Source organism: Brienomyrus brachyistius, chromosome 17, assembly GCF_023856365.1.
Source record: "Brienomyrus brachyistius isolate T26 chromosome 17, BBRACH_0.4, whole genome shotgun sequence".
Taxonomy (NCBI): Eukaryota; Metazoa; Chordata; class Actinopteri; order Osteoglossiformes; family Mormyridae; genus Brienomyrus; species Brienomyrus brachyistius.
Genome location: NC_064549.1, coordinates 19,620,508 through 19,642,217, shown reverse-complemented (window position 1 = coordinate 19,642,217; position 21,710 = coordinate 19,620,508).

The following is a 21,710-nucleotide window of genomic DNA, read 5'->3' as shown; positions in this document are numbered from 1 at the left end:
AAATCCAGAGCAGTCACCTTCTCACACTCAGCACCCTGGTTTACGAATGAGCTATGAAAAATTAAGGCAGCTGGGCATGCCCTAGAGCGGCGTTACAATGCTACTGGTCTCACTGTTCACAAGTTGGCCTATAGCAGTGGTTCTCAAACTCGGTCCTCAGGCCCCACTGTCCTGCTTGTTTTCCCTGCTATCCCTGCTCAACACACTGCTGATTCCCTGGATCATATGTGTTCAGTCTATCAGAAGCTGAAAGACAGCTGGGACTTGTGTGTGTGGGGCAGGGATAGCAGGAAAACAAGCAGGGCAGTGGGGCATGAGGACCGACTTTGAGAACCACTAGCCTATAGGGAACATCAAAAGGCATACCCAAAGTCCGTTAAATAGGCACAGTCTCAGTTTTATTCGAATGTCATTAAACATTTACAGCCATGGAAATTCTAAGCAGCTGTTCTCCACTCCAACCAGAAACTATAGCTATTGAAAATACAGAAGAGTGCTGTACTGATTTTGTGACCTTCTTCAAAGCAAAAATCAACTCAATTTGATCTGCGTTTTCCGGACCCCCAGATCTATCTGCTCTGACCATCTATCCACGGTGTGAGATTGCCCAGCCTCTCGACTGCTTGCTAGAAGTTTCACGACAAGAGGTTGAAGAAATTATTAGGAAGATGAAACACTCCACCTGTGCTCTGGATCCCTTTCCTACAGCCTTAGTGAAAGCAAATCTATCTGCCATCGCTCCTTTGATCACCACAGTCATTAACCAATCTCTTCATTCTGGCTATATTCCATCTGCTTTAAAAACTGCTATAATCCAACCATTTCTCAAAAAACCCACTCTTGACCCACTCTATCTCCAACCTTCCATTCCTCTCTAAAGTGCTGGAGATGGTAGTTGCCATCTATATTCAGGATCACCTCAAATACAACACCCTCTTTGAAAAATTTCAACCTGGTTTTCATTCTGCCCATAGCACAGAAACAGCTCTGATTTGAGACTTGCTGATGTCAGCTGATGCTAGCTCACCTTCTCTGCTCGTCCTCCTTCATTTGTCTACTGCGTTCAACACTATTGACCATGATATACTCCTCAGTTGGTTACATCACACCATTGGACTAACTGAGACTGCCTGGTCTAGGTTTCAATCTTATCTTACAGACAGAACAGAGTACATTTCCCTTGGAAAAGCAAGGTCCTGGACACACATTGTGACCTGTGGAGTCCCCCAGGGGTCAGTTCTTGGCCCCATCCTTTTCACTTTATACATGCTCCCTCTTGGCCAAATCATTAGCCGCTATGGAATTTCATTTCACTGTTATGCTCATGATACACAGCTTTACATGAAAACTGATAAATCCTACTACAGCATCATCATCACCGTCATCGATACTCAGCATCAATCTTGAGGAGATCAGATTGTGGATGAAACAAAATTTTATCCAGTTAAACTGCTCTAAAACTGAAGTGATCTTCGTTGGTACCCCGCATCAGCTTCAGTCAGCCTCCATACCCAGCATTACAGTCTCCGGTCATGAAATTACCCTCACCTCATCAGCCATCAACTTTGTTGTAAGATTTTATCCTAAACTCACTTTTGAAGCTCTCCGTTTCACCACCTCAGAAATATTGCAAAACTCCATCCTACTCTAACCTTGCCAGATGCTGAAAAACTGATTCACGCCGTTATCTCCTCCAGACTTGACTATTGCAATGCACTTTTCATTGGAATACCCAACAAAAATCTTCAAAGACTCCAATATATACAAAACAGTGCAGCAAGGATTCTGATGAGAGTTCAAAAATATGAACATATTGCACCCATTCTTCAGTCACTTCACTGGCTTCCTATTTCTGCAAGGATCGAATACAAGGTTTCCCTTATCACTCATCAGTGCATCTGTGGAAATGCCCCCCTTTACCTAAAAGAACTACTTACCCCCCTAAACTCAACACGGTCTCTACGATCTACAAATACAAATGATCTCCTACTTCCCAGGACCAAACTCCATGCACCATGGGTGATCGGGCCTTCTGTGCTACCTCCCCTTGACTATGGAACACCCTCCCAGACCATTTGAGGGCAACACAGACTATAGATCCAATATGCTGCGCAAAAGACATTTATTTTTAACAGAACTTATGGATTTTAATTAATTTTGCAGTTTAAGGTTTCTTTTAATTCCTTTAATTGTTGCTTTAATAGGTGTTTATTCACTTTTTTAGGATGACTTACTTTTGTGGCACTTTTATTTTAAATGTAAAGTGTGTTACAAATAAAATCTATCCAGCCATCCATTTTCCAAACCGCTTATCCTACTGGGTCGCGGGGGGTCCAGAGCCTATCCTGGAAGCAATGGGCACGAGGCAGGGAACAACCCAGGATGGGGGTCCAGCCCATCGCAGAGCACACTCACACACCAATCACTCACACATACACTACTACGGGGAATGTAGCAAGTCCAATTAGCCTATGCATGTAAATAAAATCTATTATTATTATTATTATTATTATTATTATTATAACATCTTATATATTTAAACAAATAGGCTTCTCCATACCTGCAAATACACTGCCCGGCCAAAAAGAAGTTGCCATTTGAATTTTTCATTGGACCGCTTTTAGCTTTGATAATGACACACATTTGTCATGAGATTGTTTCCACAGGCTTATAAGAACATAAGAACATAAGAACTATACAAATGAGAGGAGGCCATTCGGCCCATCAAGTTCGCTTGGGGAGAACTAAACTAATAGCTCAGAGTCGTTAAAATCTTATCTAGCTCTGATTTAAAGGAACCCAAGGATTCAGCTTGCACTACATTATCAGGAAGGCTATTCCATACTCTGACTACACGCTGTGTAAAGAAGTGCTTCCTTAAATCCAGCTTGAAATGTTCTCCCGCTAATTTCCACCTATGGCCACGAGTTTGTGTATTTAAACTAATGCTGAAGTAACTATTTGGTTGAACAGCATCCAAACCTGTTAGAATCTTATATACCTGGATCATGTCCCCCCTCAGTCTCCTTTGCTTGAGACTGAACAGATTTAGCTCAAGTAACCGTTCCTCGTATGACATTCCTCTAAGACCAGGAATCATTTTTGTGGCCCTACGCTGCACCTTTTCTAAGGCCACAATGTCCTTTTTAAGATATGGTGACCAAACCTGCACACAATATTCTAGGTGAGGTCTCACCAAGGAATTGTATAATCTTAGCATTACCTCCCTTGACTTAAACTCCACACACCTGGAGATATACCCCAACATCCTATTGGCCTTTTTTATTGCTTCCCCACACTGGCGAGAATGGGACATGGAAGCATCAACATACACACCAAGGTCTTTCTCATGATCAGCTACCTTTATTTCAGTGACACCCATGAAATACCTGTACTTTATATTTCTGCTCCCTAGATGGAGTACCTTACATTTATCGACGTTAAATTTCATCTGCCAGGTATCGGCCCAGTCACTAATTAAATCAAGATCCCGCTGTAGCTGCTGAGCCACTAATTCAGTATCTGCTACACCACCCACCTTGGTGTCATCTGCAAATTTCACCAGTTTACTGTATATATTGGTATCCATATCATTTATGTAAATTAGGAACAATAGTGGTCCTAAAATCGAACCCTGCGGTACCCCACTATGAACGCAAGCCCACTGTGACATTGTGCCTCTTATAACTACTCGCTGTTTCCTATCTGTTAACCAGTTATCAATCCAGGTCGCTACGGTACCTAAAATACCTGTCGCTTTGAGTTTAAGTAGGAGCCTCTTGTGGGGGACAACATCAAAAACCTTTTGGAAATCTAAGTAGATGACATCATAGGCCTTCTTATCATCAACTTCCTGAGTAGCTTCCTCAAAAAACTCCAACAGATTTGTTAAACAGGATCTACCTCTCCTAAATCCATGCTGGCTATCCAGCAAAATGTTATTGGAGTCCAGGTAATCTACCATTTTCTCTTTGATTATAGCCTCCATAACTTTACCAGTTATACAAGTTAGACTGATTGGCCTATAGTTAGACAAATTACTTCTATCCCCTTTTTTGAAAATAGGTGTTATGAAGGCGTGCTTCCAATCAGAAGGTACCACACCTTCAGATAAGGATTATGCAACATCTCATCCTTCATTTTCATCCAGATTTGCATTCATTTATCACTGAGATCCATATTGACAAGTGACTTGAATTACTCCATAAAGCCTCCTTCAGCACACCCCAAAGACTCTGTGGTGACCAAGTCATACATGAAAATGATTCTTCATGCTCCCTGAACCACTCTTTGACAATTTAAACCCAATGAATCTTGGCATTCTTGTCCTGGAATATGCCTACACCAACAGGGAACAAAAAAATTCATTCATGATGAATGGAGGTCCTCTCCTGGAGCTGACACCTTATTGTGGTGGAGGGGTTTGCGTGTTCCAATGATCTCAGGAGCTATGTTGTCTGGGGCTTTATGCCCCTGGTAGGGTCACCCAAGGCAAACAGGTCCTGGGTGAGGAACCAGACGAAGTGTGGCTCAGAAGACTCCTATGAAGAAGAAGATTTTGGACACACGATTTCCCTTGCCCGGACGCGGGTCACCGGGTTCCCCCTTGGAGCCAGGCCTGGGGGTGGGGCTCGAGGGCGAGCGCCAGGTGGCCAGGCCTACACTCATGGGGCCTGGTCGGGCACAGCCCGAACAAAGCACGTGGGTCCCCCCTCCAATGGGCTCACCACCCATGGGAGGGGCCATAGGGGTCGGGTGCGATGCAAGCTGGGCGGCGGCCAAAGGCGGGGGCCTTGGCGGTCCGATCCTTGGCTGCAGAAGCTAGCTCTAGGGACATGGAATGTCACCTCTCTGATGGGGAAGGAACCTGAGCTGGTGCGCGAGGTTGCGAAGTTCCGGCTAGATATAGTCGGACTCACCTCGACGCACGGCTTGGGCTCTGGAACCAGTCTCCTTGAGGGGGGTTGGACCCTTTTCCACTCTGGAGTTGCCCGCGGGGAGAGGCTCCGAGCGGGGGTGGGCATACTTATTGCCCCCTGGCTGGGTGCCTGTACGTTGGGGTTTACCGCGGTGGATGAGAGGGTAGCCTCCCTTCGCCTTCGGGTGGGGGGACGGGTCCTGACTGTTGTTTGCGTTTATGCGCCAAACGGCAGTTCAGTATACCCACCTTTTTGGAGTCCTTGGAAGGGGTGTTGGAAAGCGCTTCTCCTGGGGACTCTTTTGTTCTGCTGGGGGACTTCAATGCTCATGTGGGCAATGACAGTGAGACCTGGAGGGGCGTGATTGGGAGGAACGGCCCCCCCGATCTGAACCCGAGCGGTGCTTTGTTGTTGGACTTCTGTGCTCGTCATGGATTGTCCATAATGAACACTATGTTCAAACATAAGGGTGTCCACATGTGCACTTGGCACCAGGACACCCTAGGCCGCAGTTCGATGATCGACTTTGTAGTCGTGTCGTCGGACTTGCGGCCGCATGTCTTGGACACTCGGGTGAAGAGAGGGACGGAGCTGTCAACTGATCACTACCTGGTGGTGGGTTGGCTCCGCTGGTGGGGGAGGAAGCCGGCCAGGCCTGGCAGGCCCAAGCGTATAGTGAGGGTCTGCTGGGAACGTCTGGCGGAATCCCCTATCAGGAGGAGTTTCAACTCCTACCTCCGGCAGAACTTCTCCCATATCCCGGGGGAGGCGGGGGACATTGAGTCTGAATGGGCCATGTTCCGCGCCTCCATTGTGGAGGCGGCTGACCGGAGCTGCGGCCGTAAGGTGGTCGGTGCCTGTCGCGGTGGCAATCCTCGAACCCGCTGGTGGACACCAGTGGTGAGGGATGCCGTCAAGCTGAAGAAGGATTCCTATCGGGCCTTCTTGGCCTGTGTAACTCCAGACGCAGCTGACGGCTACCGGCAGACTAAGCGGGATGCGGCTTTGGCGGTTGCCGAGGCAAAAACTCGGGTGTGGGAGGAGTTTGGTGAGGCCATGGAAAACGACTTCCGGACAGCTTCGAGGAGGTTCTGGTCCACCATCCGGCGGCTCAGGGCGGGAAAGCAGTGCAACATCAACACTGTTTATGGTGGGGATGGTGCGCTGCTGACCTCAACTCGGGACGTTCTGGGTCGGTGGAGGGAATACTTCGAAGACCTTCTCAATCCCACCGACACGCCTTCCGTAATGGAAGCAGAGTGTGGGGACTTGGGGGTGGACTCGCCTATCTCTGGGGCGGAGGTCGCTGAGGTGGTTAAAAAGCTCCTCGGTGGCCGGGCCCCGGGGGTGGATGAGATCTGCCCGGAGTTCCTCAAGGCTCTGGATGTTACGGGGCTGTCCTGGTTGACACGCATCTGCGGCATCGCGTGGACATTGGGGGCAGTGCCTCTGGATTGGCAGACCGGGGTGGTGGTCCCCCTCTTTAAGAAGGGGGACCGGAGGGTGTGCTCCAACTATAGGGGGATCACACTCCTCAGCCTCCCTGGTAAGATCTATTCGGGGGTCCTGGAGAGGAGGGTCCGCCGGATTGTGGAACCTTGGATTCAGGAGGAGCAGTGTGGTTTTCGCCCTGGCCGTGGAACAGTGGACCCGCTCTATACTCTCAGCAGGGTTTTGGAGGGCTCATGGGAGTTTGCTCGACCAGTCTACATGTGTTTTGTGGACTTGGAGAAGGCATTCGACTGTGTCCCTCGGGGAGTCCTGTGGGGGGTGCTCCGGGAGTATGGGGTACCGGGCTTCCTTTTAAGGGCGGTTCGGTCCCTGTATGACTGGTACCAGAGCCTGGTCCGCATGGGCGGCAATAAGTCGGACTCGTTTCCGGTGAGGGTTGGACTCCGTCAGGGCTGCCCTTTGTCACCGATTCTGTTTATAGTTTTTATGGACAGAATTTCTAGGTGCAGCCAGGGCGTTGAGGGTGTCCGGTTTGGTGACCTCAGGATTAGGTCTCTGCTTTTTGCAGATGATGTAGTTCTGTTGGCCTCATTGGACCGTGACCTTCAACTCTCACTGGGACGGTTCATAGCCGAGTGTGAAGCGGCTGGGATGAGGATCAGCACCTCCAAATCCGAGACCATGGCTCTCAGCCGGAAAAGGATAGAATGCTCTCTCTGGGTTGGGCGGGTTGGGCGGGTCCTCTGGAGGTAGATAAACGCTTTTGCTGTGTGGGACACATGTTGGTTTTATGTTTATTATGAGGAATGGAGTGTGGGTTTTATAATTTCTGTTTTGGTATTTGCAGGAAACCGCAACTTTTGGGGAAAGTTGTAGCCACTGTTTCTCCTCCCCTCTTTTATGGCGCAATGTATATACTGCCTTTGTAAAATTATTTGCGAACGTTACACATGTATGACTCCGCTGATACCCTGGACTATCTCGGGAGACTCTGTCTGTACCCTCTACCAGGCTGTCCCTAGGCTTATAAGGTGGGGCCTGGGACCAGTGCTCTGACGACCCCAGGGTGTGTATTGGAGTGGATTTGCTGTGCGCTCTCGGTATGTTTTTTTGGTTTTTATTTTGTTTTGTAGTGAGGACTATTTTGTTGTTTTGAGTATATGGTATTTTGATTTGTTTAAACCTGGGGTGCTAAACGAGCAATAGGGTCCCAGCCTGCTGTAAGGATATCTCTGGCCGCCCAGTGGTGCGGGCCGTGGTTTTGAACTACCTACTGACGGATATACAGGTCCTTTTCAAAAAATTAGCATATTGTGAAAAAGTTCATTATTTTCTGTAATGTACTGATAAACATTAGACTTTCATATATTTTAGATTCATTACACACAACTGAAGTAGTTCAAGCCTTTTATTGTTTTAATATTGATGATTTTGGCATACAGTTCATGAAAAACCCAAAATTCCTGTCTCAAAAAATTTGCATATTTCATCCGACCAATAAAAGAAAAGTGTTTTTAATACCAAAAAAGTCAACCTTCAAATAATTATGTTCAGTTATGCACTCAATACTTGGTCGGGAATCCTTTTGCAGAAATGACTGCTTCAATGCGGCGTGGCATGGAGGCAATCAGCCTGTGGCACTGCTGAGGTGTTATGGAGGTCCAGGATGCTTCGATAGCGGCCTTAAGCTCATCCAGAGTGTTGGGTCTTGCGTCTCTCAACTTTCTCTTCACAATATCCCACAGATTCTCTATGGGGTTCAGGTCAGGAGAGTTGTCAGGCCAATTGAGCACTGTAATACCATGGTCAGTAAACCATTTACCAGTGGTTTTGGCACTGTGAGTAGGTGCCAAGTTGTGCTGAAAAATTAAATCTTCATCTCCATAAAGCTTTTCAGCAGATGGAAGCATGAAGTGCTCCAAAATCTCCTGATAGCTAGCTACATTGACCCTGCCCTTGATAAAACACAGTAGACCAACACCAGCAGCTGACATGGCACCCCAGACCATCACTGACTGTGGGTACTTGACACTGGACTTCAGGCATTTTGGCATTTCCCTCTCCCCAGTCTTCCTCCAGACTCTGGCACCTTGATTTCCGAATGACATGCAAAATTTGCTTTCATCCGAAAAAAGTACTTTGGACCACTGAGCAACAGTCCAGTGCTGCTTCTCTGTAGCCCAGGTCAGGCGCTTCTGTCATTCGGAAATCAGAATTTTGGAGCACTTCATGCTTCCATCATCTGCAAAATCAATATTAAAACAATAAAAGGCTTGAACTACTTCAGTTGTGTGTAATGAATCTAAAATATATGAAAGTCTAATGTTTATCAGTACATTACAGAAAATAATGAACTTTTTCACAATATGCTAATTTTTTGAAAAGAACCTGTACTTCACCAGTGGAAACATCAACCAGGTCATCGGGAGTTATTGAACCCGCCCCTCTTTGTTGTGATTGTTAATAAAACTAATAAATACTTTTACGATTCAGCCCTAATCCCTCCTGTGTGCTCCTTTTGGATACCGCTTGATTAGGGGGGTACTCGCTCAAGGTCACATTTCGTAAGCATAAGACTAGCAGGAGGCTGGCAGCCATAAGTAGGTAAGGGTGTGCACTGGATAGTCTGTCTAATCTTAGTTATTTTACCATTAAAAAATGTAAGAAAGTCATCACTCTTAAGAGCTTGCAGGACTTGCGAGTTTAATGAGGAATTCTGTGTTAACCTAGCCACAGATTCAAATAGGAATTTAGGATTGGTTTTGTTCATGTCTATTAATCTGGAGAGATACACAGACCGAGCAGTCACTTGTGCTTGTCTGTATTTAGAGAATACAGCATGGTGATTCCAGGCAGATTTGAAAACTTCTAGTTTAGTTGAGCGCCATTTTCGCTCTAGCTTGCGTGATGCCTGTTTGAGTTCACGTGTATTATCAGAGTACCAGGGGGCAGATTTGTTATTGCTATGCTTTATCCTCTTAAATGGAGCTACAAGATTTAGAGTGCTACGAAGGGATTTTTCCATGTTTGAAGTTGCCTGTTCAAGTTCATCTACACATGATGCTTCAGATGTAAGGCTGAAGGACTGTGGAAGTTGTTCCATAAATGTTGTTGTAGTTAGTGCGTTAATAGAACGTCTGATTCTATACTTTGGAGTGATGGTCAACGGGAAGCTATACTGGATTCCAAATGTTAACAAGTAATGATCTGAGAGCAGAGGACTCTGTGGCATAATAGACACATGTTCCATCAGGATGCCATGACTAATGATCAAATCAAGGGTATGGTTATAGACATGAGTAGGCCCGACTACATTCTGACATACAGAGTCAAGAATAGCTGCAAACGCTATTTTTAAAGGATCACTATCCTTCTCTATATGAATATTAAATTCACCCACAATAACGGCTTTGTCAGTACTGACCACCAGGTTTGTTAAAAAATCAGCAAATTCCTTAATAAAATCACTGTATGGCCCAGGCGGTCTATACATAATAACAATGGTGATTTGGGGTGAAGAACTACAAAGAGATGAGCCAGCAAGGCTAAGAACAAGAGTTTCAAATGTGGTGAAACTCACACCACATTTCTCAGACTCTCCTAAGTTGGACTGAAAAATTGCAGCAACACCACCACCTTTGCGATTTGGTCGAGGGTTATGCTTATAACTGTATTCCGCTGGAGTAGATTCATTTAGTGCCATGAATTCATCCGGTTTAAGCCAGGTCTCAGTAAGGCATAGGGCACCAAGAGTAAAATCAGTAATTATTTCATTTATTAATAGTGCTTTAGGAGCCAGTGATCTTATATTCAGAAGTCCAAGTTTAAGTTTAAATATTGCATCAAAACTGTTTTCTAGTGATGGATTCATTGTGATTTTAATTAAAGTTATTATGGCACACTCCACAGTGGAATAGTCCTCCATGATTAAAGACGCGGGGAACAGACACAGTCTCAATGAAAGGAACCCTAGGTGATGACTCTAAGCGACTAGCAGGTGGTCGGTTATGCCGGTTTGCCTGCCGCCTGGACTTGGCTCTAGTTAGTCAGCGATTAGCCTGTAGACTATGAGCTATGCTTTTAGACAGGAGGTCGGCACCAGCCCGCGAGGGGTGAAAACCGTCCCTCTTCAAAAGCCCAGGCCTACCCCAGAACACCCGCCAGTTGTGTATATATAACCCACACCATGTATCGGGCACCATTCCGACAGCCAGTGATGTAGCGACGATAGTCTGCTGTACATTTCATCGCCACGCCTAGCAGGGATGGGGCCAGAGCACGTTACTGACACACACATCTTCTTCACAAGGTTGCATACCTCTTTAAAATTTGCCTTAGTGATCTCCGATTGCCTCAATCGGACATCATTAGTGCCGACGTGGATAACAATCTAAGAGTATTTACTTTTACCTTTAGCCAGCACTTTTAAATTTGCCACGATGTCAGTCGCTCTGGCACCAGGGAGACAATTTACTATGGTCGCTGGAGTCGCTACTTTCACGTTTCTTAGAATAGAATCGCCAATTACTAGAGCACTTTCAACAGGTGTCTCAGTGGGAGTTTCACTGAGTGGGGAGAACCTGTTGGAAACGCGAATAGGTGAATGGCGCCGGTGTGAGTTTGGTTTGGATTTACGGCTATGCCGCCGGGTCGTCACCCACTCGCCTTGCTGCGAAGGCTCTGCTGCCGGAGCAGGGGAAGACTGACTGGCTATCGCGGACATATACGGAGCTGCTAACACTGAGTCGATAAAACTCTCATTCTCCTGAATCTTATGTAACGTCCGGATACGTCCCTCTAACACTACAATCTTCTCCGTCAGCCTAGCGACTAACTGACACTTCTCACATGTATAAATGCCGCTAATGACTGGAGAAGAATAGCTAAACATAATTGCACTCAGAACACGGAACAGGAGACATGGTTGTACTTACAGTAAACTGAGGCTCAAAGGCTGGAAGCACCTTCTTAATTGAACGGAGATCGTGGGTCGGTACTTGCGTAGGTGATTAATCCGTCAGGGTTTGGGAATTTTTGGAGGATTATTAATCTTGCAAAGCTTTTCCGATGACTTACTCGAATTATTATTTAGGTGATATCTATAGTTTTAAAGTTCGCGCGCTAGCAACCAGTATTCCTCTCGCAGGAAACAGCGGAAATGACGCCACATTAATCAGTACGCCAGTCTACTATGGTCAATGGTAAAGCAAGGAGCTATGGGAATCAGGGGGCCATGGGATCATGTAAAATTGGTGATTATGAGTTTGTGAAACTCGCCCAGAGAAGAAGCCACCTGGATTTCAGATCAAGATGCTCATACTGCAAACACACAGTAAAAAACACACAATTACAAAGAACTCCCTCATGAGAGGAGGCACATCAGTGGTGACTGCTAGAACTCCTATCCATATCAAACAAATTCATTCGCCAGGCACAATGTTACCCTATCCAGCACGGCAGCTGCAACTGACCTGGGCAAGTACCTGATGAGATGTGAGCTGCTGAGTTCAGGTCTGCTGACGTTTGATGACAACCTGGAGAATTACTGGACCTGGAAGGCACCTTTCCTCAGCTCTATTGATGACTTAAAACTCTCAGCTAGAGAGGAGCCTGCTATGCAAATAGATTGGACCATCGTCGACTGAGCAAGCTAAAAGAATCAGAATAATACACATTTGTGCTCAATGAAGTAAAAAATCACTTGGCAAATACGGCTTTTTTTGAGCATTTTGGAATCAAAGGATCAGCATTAGTTACACCTTAAAGACATACTCAGACATGCTTGAAGACAGGTGTGAAATACCTTTACCAGAGATAGCCAGACTCTATCTTCATCTCAAGCACTTAACCGAAAAAATCCCATCCAGATCCAGATGCATCCATCCTACTTCTTCTCCGGAGAGATGTAATATGAGTGCATATAGTATGAGAACAATGCAATGGGCCTCAAAATGCGCCATTTTGGATTGGATTGGATTGGAAAAGCCCTTTATTGCTGATGCAATATACCATGGCACCAGTCACAAGTACCGGTAAAGAGCAGGCCATCAACCGACCTTACATATACACAGACATCACAGTAGGGGGACATCACGGCCGGGAGACAGGGGAAGTGAGAAGAATAGAAACAGGATAACATGGTGGGAGAGGAGGAGAATAAAAAAACACCCCCCAGATTGCACTCCAGTAGGGAGTACATTGTGGGAACCGAAAAAAACACCTCAGCAACATAAGCACATGGGCACTACACCTTACATAAAAATGACACGACTTGCAACGGGTAGGGGAAAGGGGGTGTGGAGGTGACCCAGCAGAGACAGACAGCCATCCGGTCCTGCTGCCATAGAGGCGCTGGTCACAGACCCGCCTGTTCACGCTGGGGGTATGAAGCGGCGAAGGCGTGGGATGGGGGGAGGGTAAGTCCTTGGGATTGGGGGAGAGGAATGCAAGAGAGTCTCACTGCCTTGTTCTTCTGGGGGAGTTGTTAGTTCCAGCAGCAGCCTTGGCCAAGGCCAGTGCTGATATGGGGGAGCCAAATACTTGATAGAATAAGGTTGTTTGGGTTTCCATGCGAGGAGCTGAAATTTCCAGCTCCTCTAATGTCCACGCTGATCTCCGCCATCCAATAATTTTTGCAAAGCTGTTAGCTTCTCCATGATGTTATCCAGTTTGCGATCCATTTGCACAGTCTGCACAGTCTGAGTGCTAACAGCTCTGCCCACTCCATCAATCATTCCGGCCAGCCTAGTGGGGCTTTGAGAGGCTGTCACCGTCTTCTTCAATCTTTGATAAACCAGGGCAATGCCTAAGCCAATCAGCATAATACCTGTAATCATGGTTCCGAATAGGTAGATGTCTTCAATGTCCTCCACGGAAAGAGCTGCCAGGCACACGACCCTCCACCGCTCCCATCCGTCCATCGTGTAGCCAGCTGCGTACGTACCTGCAGGACAGTCAGGTTCCCCCGACCCTAGGCTTCTCGTCGAGAAGATGGTGTCAATTGCGTTGAGAGACCAGCTGATCAAATCCATAATTTTTCGTGGTTTGCTCAGCAACTAGACCTAAGATGGGTAATAATTGGAGATATGTGTCTGGCAAGAATGCACAAAACAACCACTGTTAATGTCGTCAACCATCTTGCAGCTCTATGACGCTTGCTATAAAAGAAACAAGACATGAAAGAACACTTCTTAAAGTCCATGCAAATGATATTTGACTCAGATTAAGCAGAACTTGCTCCAGCACTGACTGCACAACAGGAATGCTGCTACTTCCCAATATTTAGCGTTGTTATGTTATGTTTGATTGATTGATATTTTATGTCCTGTACGGATTGAGACGAAATTGGGGATGTTGTAGGCTCTTTTCATGTGTGTGTTTTTTTTTTTATCCTTGAACAGGTGGATGCGTCGGGACCGAATTGGAAGATTGTTGAGTCCGCCTGTTATCCTGGTTGTCGTTCTGGTTGGCCATCTAACTGGTGCGTTGTTTTTAAAGCGAAGCCTGGCTAACTAAGTGGCGACTTCTGGGGTACAGCAGCGTTTTTCCCACATGATATTGCCTGGGATCGTCCAGCAATTATCATGACCACTATTGCTGGCTTAGGGTCTGGGTTACTTTCTCTGTAAATGAATTCTCAGGGTAAATAAATAATTGGAAAGATTAGACATATATAAACAAGGGAGATTGGGTTTTTTTGCTGTTTATTAGTGCAGCAAAACCCTTTTGTCATTTATCCTGTCCCTAGACAGGTACGTGACAAAAATGGAGGCTTGTCCGGGATACGTGTGTTCAGGTGAACTGCAGAGTGTTCCAGATGGGTTGTGCTTCGGCGTAACTCATCCATCAGTACACTGATTTATTGTTTTCTGGTTTATTGTTTTTTTTTGTTTGGGGGTAATCCTGGGTGGGTGTACACATTTGGGCAAGGGATTGCTTGTCACAAGCTTTGCGTTTAAAGTTGCCTCGAGCTCGGTGAGCCCTCGAAGACTAGTTAGGGTTGAGTTCGTTTATGGGGATAGAATAGGATCTGGAGTTCCCTTCTAGCTAGTTCCCATATGATGTGTGCCCTCCCTTAATGGGTTAAAGTTGGGACAGTAGTCATATTTGGGTAGTGTTTCAAATAAACGTGTATTGCTGTGTGAAAATGGTTTCTATTTTAGATGAATTTGTGGTTGATTCCTCAAAGGAATTTTTGGGATGGTGTACAAAAGATCAGCTAGTATAGATTGCTGAGTGCTATGAGGCCCCTGTGTCTACTCAGGCAAAAAAGCTTATGGAGACTTTGTTGCAGAGCTGGGTTAGTGGAGAATGGAGTTTTGTTGCCTGGTCTGGCAATGTCAGGTTCTTCATAGGTTTTGGGGATGACTGGTGAAGTAAAAATAAAAGAGATAACATTGCCAGAGTGGCAAATGCAGTTGGAGGTAGCTAAATTGTGGGCAGATAGGGAAGCCAGAGTACTCAGAGAGTGAGTTGGATAAAGAGCTGGCGTTAAAATTATTGGAGCATGAACGAGAAATGAGAAAATTTGACTTTGAAGAGCGGGAGTTTGAGTGCGCAAGGGAGTATGGTGAACGACAGTTTACGTTGAAGAAATTGGATCTGGAAGATGCTAGGGCAACCCAAATCGCTCAGAATCTTGTTCAAGTATCCTCTGTCCCTGAAAACCTTGGTAGAACCTGTTTTTGATGTTGGTTGAAATATTCGTATGGCGCCACCTCTGTCTAAGAAAGAGATGGAAAAATATTTTTTGCACTTTGAGCGTGTCACTCTTACACTGATATGGCCTAGAGAGGTCTACACGCTGTTGCTGCAGTGTGTACTAACAGGGAAAGCTCAGGAGGTATACTCTGCCCTCACTGTGAAGCAGAGGTCATACTACAATACCTCTGGAGTCGGAGACAGAAATTTCGGCAAACCGTTTAAATAACTCTGCAAGTTTATATATAGGTCAAAACTAAATATATTTTTACAGCCTTGTGATATGAATAAATAGAACAAGGGTGACTGACTTAAGCGTCAGTGTCTCGAAGCAGCTCTGATCGCCCTCCCACTTGCAAATAGCGCTATTCGCATGATAATAGCATGATAATCTGCTAGCTGGAACTGGGTAAAGAAATATGTGAATACGCCCATTGTGACTGAAATAAACAAGAGCACATGTCTGGGTGGTGTTTACACTGCTACAGCTACAATATGGCACACGGATGTGCTGCTGAAGCTTTGTGCTAATGTTGCCACTTTCCACAGCGAGTGTCATACCAGTGTACATTGTAGCACTGTTCAGTCGCGTGCGAATGTGGGTTGAATACGCGTTAATGCGGCTATTTAGAATGTGAATAGCGATCTTATGGTGAAAGCGGCACTACACACCCCTCATGCAGGTAAAACAAAGAAAGGTGATGTGACGCCCGCTCCGTCCGCTCCTCGTGTGTGCCACGCCCCCTAATTACCCACGTGTGATTTCCTGATCGTGCCCAGTCGTGTCTTGTTTCCTGCTGCCTTGTTTCATGTATTTAAGTTCCTGATTTGTACTAACCCGTGTCCGTCATTGATGTTTCCTGATGTCTGTTGCCGTCCAGTGTTCCCTGACCCGCTTATCCTGATTAAAACCCCGTTTTCCCCGTATCCCGCTTGCCTGCCTGCTCCTTACCCGCACGATCGCCGCTCTGCTCGCGATCGCTCACCTCGTCCTGTGACAGGTGACATGGTTTACTTTTTGCCGATTAAACCTAATTTTAAACACGTTAATTGTTCCGACAATGGACGTTTTGAAAAGAAGACAGATTACGGATTTAGTCAGTCTTTTTTCACGATTCTACATAAAGATTTCAGTGAGATATAAAATGAAATACACGAGAAAGATACATGGTCAACGATGCCCTAGTCGCCAGAGCGTTAATAATAGTGAATTTTATTTCTGTTAACTCTGCATAGGCACTGCATCATATTTATGTCTTTCTATAACAGTTTTTCATTTTTCATTCTATCTACAAAAAAATGTGAAAATGATTTTATTGTTGCTACTTTTATTGCATTTCAAACTGCCTTTCCAAAGTTATGGGTGGGGGTGCAGTGACATTCCAGTCTGATGGGCCATTGACAGTATGCAAACACCTACTTGTGGGGACACCTATCTTATCAATATTCATTTTGAAGGCCACTGACTTTCAGAAAAAGAGTGTCACTCCAAAGTTCTAACACTTTAGTGATCAAACCACATAAAATTTCAGAATGTCTCATTCACCTATGTGTAGCCAACCCCTGTGTCTATAAGCTTCAGAGCTCAAACGTTTTGGCTAAAAATGTTTATAATGTGATTTTTACAATTTCTCAGCATGTCTGAAAATAGGTTTTTGAAAAGTATATGTTTAAAGTTGATTTTAACTAAAAATAGAATAATAACATTCTAAGTGGCCTCAGATTATTGTGATGCGTTGGCTGAAGAGATGACGCTGCTTTCTAGAGGTGATTGTGTCCCAAAGTAAAGTCCTATGAGGAAATTTCAACCTATTTTTGATGTAGATGGCCTGCTAAGAGTTGGAGGTCACATTTCCTTGGCTGCTGTACCCTGGGAAGAAAGACACTCGATCATTGTTCCTAAAAAGCAACATATAGCTACCATACTAGTGAGGCACTACCATGAGCAGGTCACACATCAGGGCAGACATCTCACAGAGGGTTTTGTCTGCCCTGCTGGACTGTGGCTGATTGGAGGCAAGAGGCTGGTGTCAAGTGTCATACATAACTATGATCTGTAACAAACTGAGAGGAAGAATGGAAGACCAAAAATGTCAGACTTACCTTCTGAACGACTCAGGTCCTCCATTCATAAATGTAGGTGTGGATGTGTTTGGTCCATGAACCATAAGCTAATGACAAATCTGAGGTGGCTTAGCAGAGAATAAACACTGGGTAACTTCACTTGTATGGTTACAAGAGCTGCGCATATTGAAGTGATTGAGTCTCTGTCGGCTTCAAGCTTTGTAAATGCATTAAGAAGATTCACAGCCCTGTCCGCCTCTTCTGTTCTTACCAGGGAACGAACTCTCACGGGGAGTGCAAGGAACTCACGATCAAATCTGAAGACCCGGAGCTGACTACTTATCTTCAAGAACAGGAAAGCACTTGGAAGTTCAATCCTCCCCACTTCTCACACATGGGTGGGAGATGGGAGCAGATGATAGGTGTTGCTCACAGGATGCTGGATTCATTGCTGTTAAAGACAAACACCTCTCAACTGTCTCATAAAGTTCTGGTCATACTTATGTTTGGAAGTCATGGCCATTATGAACGTCAACTGTGTTGTCCAATGCAGACATGCCCACTTTCCTGATACTTGCTATGTTGCTAACACATAACATTGAACCAGTGTTGTCGCCATCAGGAGAGTACGACCTTAAAGACCTCTACAGCAGGCATTAAAAACAGGTCCAGGATCTGGTTGACAAATTCTGGGAATGCTGACATCAAGAATATTTGGTGTCACTCCAAACAAGGAGAAAGTGGCACGCGGACAAACCAAACTTAAGTGAAGTAGATCTTGCGCTTCTCAAAGATGCACAAGTCAAGAGAAAAGAATGGACTGTGGGAGTAGTGCTGAAAGCCATTCCTAGTGAGGACTCTAGATTTCATAAAGTTGATGCGAAGCTGATTAGGGAGGGTACTTGGAATGTGTACTCCAGGCCGGTCTCAGAAGTTCTACTTATGAAAGGGAAATAGTGTCATAATGTATTGTAACAGGTGGGGAGTGTGATGACTTGTTGTCAATGTTAGGGTGGGGGGGGGCCTCTAGTGGATAGGGTGTTGAAATGTTTCCTGTTTGTCCTTTGTCCTTGTTTGAGAGTTTCAATAGTTAGTCAGTCAGCATTGTGAATTCTGGGATGTTTGTGTGTTTATGCTGTTCGCTACATGGTCAGAGAACATTTGTATGTAAGTGTTTTTAAGTTCTACTGTTTAACAGCTGTAAGCAAAAGAAAATGTTGGAGGTAAATCGTTGCTAATGTACAAAACCGTATTTGAATATTGAGTTCGTTTGTATGTGCTAACCGCTAGTGCCTGCACATTGTCTGTGTAACCTGTGCAAGATTAATGCTTGATTTATTAAGTTTAGATGAATGATTGAACACAAATGTAATTAACGTGTTTATTATGTGTTTGGGGGTGGCATGGTGGGGCAGTGGTTAGCACTGTTGCCTCACACCTCTGGGACCCGGGTTTGAGTCTCCGCCTGGGTTACATGTGTGTGGAGTTTGCATGTTCTCCCGATGTTGTCGTGGGGTTTCCTCCGGGTACTCCGGTTTCCCCCCACAGTCCAAAAACATGCTTAGGCTAATTGGAGTAACAGCAGTAGCAGGGCGCTCAGAGTGGTGAAACTGCAGGCAGCACAGGTAGGGCAGGCTGGACGTGCAGGGCAAGCTGATCAGGCATAGGCAGGACAGACAGATCAGGCACGCAGGCTGCAGCAGGCGGATCAGGCACGCGGGCTGCAGATGGGACCGCTACAGGTAGAACCGGCGTGTCAGAGACATCATTTAGAACCATCAGGATCAGCACCTCTAGGGCAGGGGCGGCCCGCTTAAATGTCCCTCACCGCGCTGATCCCTTTATGGACAAGACATGCCTCCAGGACGGGATACACTGCGCGCTTTATGTGGGAGTGAAGTTGTAGTGATGTCCGGGGTGAGCTCAGCAAGGCGATCAGCTGGACCGGGTGATCAGCTGGACCCGCTGCTGGATTATATGCTCCGTCAGCCGACGGACATTTTCACGTACCTTGCCGAGGGGGTACGCGCTACCAGAAGCAGGAGCCTTGGTCAGGAGGGTCCCACTCTGGCTGGGTAGCTCCCGTGTCTCGGTGTCCTCCTGAACCTCGGGCTAGGATAGCCAGTATACCACCTCCTGTAGCAGACCGAGGTGGTCATCCTCGATCCGCGGAGGTGCTTGTTCGAAGTCATTCTGTCGCGTCTGAGAGACAGGTGAATGAACAGGGCGGTGAGAAGCAGAGTCCAGGAGCCTTAAAACCAGAGCAAAGGGATTTATTAGTGGGGCAGACGGACTAACAGGGTACGCTTTTCGACAAACGTCAATGACAGACTTGGGGAAAAAGACTTGAACGCAAACTCATATACATAGGACTACAAGCAGGAAATGACAGGAAACAGCTGGGCACAATCGGGGGAAGTACATGTAGATGATCAGAGGATGTGGCACACACAAGGACTGGATGCACAGGTCATGACAGATTCTGTATTTTTATTTTTATTATTGAGCTCCCTTGCCTGCAAGTTTTCTTTTACGTATACTGCAACACCACCTGCCTTCTTGCTTATCCGGTCTCTATGGAACAATGAGTAACCATCCATATTATATTCTTCTCCATCATTGTCACTCATCCATGTTTCTGTTATTCCTATAATGTCATAAGTGTCTGATGAAATTAAGGCCTCTATCATGAATTTTGCTTCTAATACTCCTAAAGTAAAACCGTAACGGGTAGGCCTTTTACAGTGCCCACTTTTAATAGTAATTGGAGCTTTCCGTCTCCCCCCACTAGTCCTTAGTTTAAACATTCCTCAACTACTCTACATATACGCCTCCCCAATACACTGGTTCCCCTCTGGTTCAGATACAACCCATCTGGCTTGAACAGGTCCCATCACTTGAATAATATTTTTCACACTTTGTTGAATTCATTCTGCTGAAATATTTCTACTATTCATTCATCTTTTAATATAATGTGATTAACTTCATACTTGGCACCGTCACAACTGGAAATGATATGACATTGAACCACACACAAAACTCTCACCACTAACTCTAAACCCTGTTTATATAAAGCTGCACTGCAAGTCATCCAGCCATGATGTTGCTCCACCCCTCATCAACCATCTAAAATGCAGAAACCAACCATACATCATGAGGACTAACAAGTAGTCCGTATTTCTACAGCTGACATTATTTTGAACTGGGCTGTAAGGAAAAAAAAATCTGGACGGGAACATTTTATTGAAGGCCACAGAATGCTCCCCTGCGTAATTCTGGTTGGGAAAATCCTACACGCACCAAACTTGCACCAGTTACTGATATTTGTGTTCTATGTATTCTGCACAAATTATTTTTAAGGAAAAAATTCTAGCTAGGGGGCATGCATGTGACTATTATCTTGGCCTGCAGCTAGGTATTAGGGTGCAACGTCCCCCCATGACGATTCTTGTGGCCCCCATTCATGAAGCCGTTCTAATGAAGTACACATGCCTTCTTCTTCCAACCAGCCCCTCGCCCCAAACTGATGAAAGGGCCCAGTATTTCCAGTGAAAATTTCCCTCCCCCCATATGAAAACGGCAAAAACTTTTAAATAGTTTAAAGTTGTATCAACACAACTGCTTCCCAGTCAAACATACTGATTTTTTTAGTTGCTGCATTAATTGTTCAATGATGGTACAAATGTTGAAACATTGATTTAGACTAATTGCTGCGCATAATGTTTATTACAGAATTGTTGATGTTATTTTTATTGTTATTGATTAAAAACAAAGTTGCTTAGAATTTTTGTTGAAATGTTGAAATGTATTTGGTGGTTGCGTTAACTGTTCAATGACTGTTCAATGACTACATTTTTTTGAAATGTTGATTACTGCACATACTTTTTATTGATTGCTATGTTGTTACCCTTAATTTTGTTTTGGATTAAAAACAGAGTTGTTAAGAAAATTTCTGAAATTCTATATTTTTTCTGTTTTTGAGATAATGGATAATATTCCAGAGTACTTTCCAGTCAGAGTTGAAAACGGCTCCCCTTAATAGCCTATATTTTTTTTCCTTACAGCCCAGCTCAAAATAATGTCAGCTGTAGAAATCATGGCATAGCCGGTCGACTTGAAATACAGCTTGTTAGCTGTACCGTGTAAACGAGGTTTAGAGTGAGTGGTAAGAATTTGGTGACCTTGATTACTTTTGGTGTGTGGCGAGCAGTCGCTTCCGCGGCGGCGTAGAAGCGACTTTTCCTTTAAAATGACCGATAACGTCACGGGAGGCAGGGGGGCACAGCTCGTCCTCGTATCTTTTGCGGAGTGATATGATTGGTGTGTCGAGGAAAATAGTTCCTATATTAAACTACTCACTACGAAGTCTGTAGATTATCTTGAGTTACCGGGTCATGACTTCCTGTAAGAGACATTGCAGTTGAATTTTTCAAATGTGCTTTAGTGCTTTAATCGCCACAGAAATATTGCCATTCACTCCCATTATATTCGAGTGACATTTCTACCACCGATATCTCCAAAACCTGGGAACTCCAAGTAGAACCTAGATGGATAAATAGCAATAAAGCCCCTCTA